Genomic DNA, 2,737 nt, shown 5'->3' with positions numbered 1-2,737 from the left:
TGTAATCCAAAATCGGTCCACATGAATGGTGAAGAAACCAGATTTAAGTCTGGATACAATGTTTCTTGCACATCAGAGGAACTCTCGGCTCGTGTAGCTCCATGTTCTGCAAAATTTTCTGAATGGGGAGATTGCTGGTCTCCTAAACTAGACATGGAGTTTCTAGCTTGACGTCTTTCAACCAGATTAACATTTTCCATCGGAAAGCCAATCCTCTCCGAATCATCTTCTGGGATGGAATAAATTGCATTTTCTTCGATAGTAGACAATTTGAGGACATGACCTCAACTTATGCGATTACTGCAGCCGTTTGCAGTTTCCATTTCACTGTGCTTAACCGCAGTTGTTAATCTGACGGGGGTTGGTTTGAAGACCTGATTTTGTATGGGAGAAGGAGATTTTGGGATAGTCTTGGGTTGCGATTCATCTATTAACAACTTCCTTTTTAGATGTGTGTTCCAGTAGCTTTTAATTTGCTGGTTTGTCCGCCCAGGCAGTCGTCCTGCTATTAGCGACCACCTGCATGCATGGCCACTCTTACTCTGCCAGTTTTCAAAGATTTTGTAGACCATGATATAAGGAATCAATAGATTTTACTTTATGAATAGATCAGATCATGTTCAGTCATTCTGCACATACCGGTTGCCAAGAAGGCGATGCAGTCGACAAATGAGCTCCTCCTCGTCGGGGGAAATGATGCCCCGTTTAATGTTGGGACGAACATAATTCACCCAACGTAGTCTACAGCTCTTTGCACACCGCTTTAGCCCTGAAAAACAAATTCAACTTATTTGGTAATTCAATGAATTCTACATTTATATACCAGTTTAACGGATTTATTGAGATTCACCTGCTTTTCGGGGAACAGAACTCCATCTACCATCGCCATGAATTCGAATGTATTCCGACAGAATCATATCCTCCTCGGCACTCCACGGCCCCCGGTTGAGCTTTTCTTTTGACCAGCAGGAAGATCTAACCATCTTGGATGTTCCTTTTATGGAAGTATGGTTGCTGCGAAGAAACACAGTATGGCCTCGTCGGTCGGCTATTGGAGGTCCGGGGAGTATATAAAAAAAAATCAGTGTTGTAGATCAGTTAAAGCGCGTGGGATTAGTCCTATTAGGTGAGGAGTCAATATCGAAGACGCGAGTTCTTCTCATCTATCGAATCTTCGTACCGGGAGTGTGCTGGCTTTTTACGATACAATTATTGCTGTGCTATACGGCAACTATCATTTTTCTACACCTTGTAGTAGATTCACCGAACCCTTGCTATGGAGAACCTCAGCTATGGAGAACCTCAGGGTGGATCGAAAAGGTTAGCTTCTCCAGGCAACCCTTATCCCGATTGCAGGTTCTTGGCAGCCGGTTAGGTGGCCCGCTTGCGCCCACCTCTCGACCTCCGCTTACATAGACGGACGTTGGAAATTGTTTGTTGTCGGAAACTTTCACTTCCGGAAACCCTGCCGGTAACTTTCGCGTGGTACAAGAACGAGGAGAACGTAGCAGGCACGGTGCTATCCACGGTAGAGTCATTAAGACTCTGTCAGTCGGATAGTTGATTGAAATCAAGGACATCCATCACAAATGGTCATCCACCGACGTTTCATTTTCAAATTCAAAAGTTCTATGTGACCACAATGTAGGTAAAGTGTAGAGTTTCATTTTTTTCAATTTAATTACTATCCGTTGACATACATATTGGAATGCATGATTTATGTATTTGAGGGTAATTAAAATTTCATTTTTAATAATTTATCTCAAAAATTTATGGTTTAAAAAAAAAAAATTATATGCAAGTTTTATCACCAATTATCCTAGTATAAAATTGTATTTATATGTTGAGAATGGAGTGTAATTTTTGAATGCGTTAGTCAAAGGTTTTGAAATAAGATCTTATGAAGAAAGGTTATTGTTCATTATCTTGGCTTATGGTTTCACCTTTTTTCATATTACTTCAACAATTTTACCAATGTTAGAGTAATTGTCTAGATTTTAATTTGTGCATTGAATTTCTAAACTTCTTGATTGTAACATATAGTGTCAATGGTCAACTAATGTGGAAACATCAACATTTGTACCATTTCACTAAAGCAAAATTTCCATGGAAGAAATGACCAACAAATGTGGAAACATCAATTTTCTTGACCATTTCACTAAACCAAATATTCTATAGAAGCAACGGCCACGAAATGTGGAATCATCAATTTTCTTGACCATTTCAAGAAGGTGCATTAAATCTCCCAAAGTTGAGATAATGTTGGTGTTGTTTGAGATAAGGTTGGTGTGGTTATGATGTGTTGTAGTAGGTACTCTTTTCAATAGTCACATTTAGTCTATCTACATATTTTCAATATATTCAATAACATTTTTTTTGAAGTAGTTAGTGGATTTCAAAAGATCTCGAAGAAGAAATTTTAATTATAACAGAAAACATGAGTACCAATTAAAATTTCTTAAGAAAAAAAAAAAAGAATAGTCTCCTAGAAATGTATCTTTAAAAATTATTTGAGTAATGAACCGATCTTAGTAATACCTTTAATATTTTTTTTACTGTTAAAACAATGTTCTTTTATACTTTGAAGTTTTTTATGATTTAAGTATAGAGTTTGATAACCATTATTTATTTCTAATCATTATCATGGCTATTTGAGCTTCTATATTGTGCATGCAATGCAATATTTAATATGTATTCTAAGTCTTTTAGGTGAAGTTTTTAAATTAACCTTTTATCC

The 2,737-nt window shown here is 37.2% G+C and overlaps 1 pseudogene; it reads right to left on the bottom strand.

Annotated features, from left to right (window-relative positions):
* Positions 1 to 284: 284 nt before the first annotated feature.
* On the bottom strand, positions 285 to 983 carry LOC149264112 (transcription factor MYB1 pseudogene; annotated as a pseudogene).
* Between the last annotated feature and the right edge of the window lie 1,754 nt (positions 984 to 2,737).

Source organism: Pinus tabuliformis, chromosome 6 (assembly GCF_031772625.1).
Source record: "Pinus tabuliformis cultivar Carrire ecotype Pingquan chromosome 6, CPIR1, whole genome shotgun sequence".
Lineage (NCBI taxonomy): Eukaryota > Viridiplantae > Streptophyta > Pinopsida > Pinales > Pinaceae > Pinus > Pinus tabuliformis.
The sequence above is the reverse complement of the archived record's forward strand: the minus strand, read 5'-3'. Positions and strand labels throughout refer to the sequence as shown.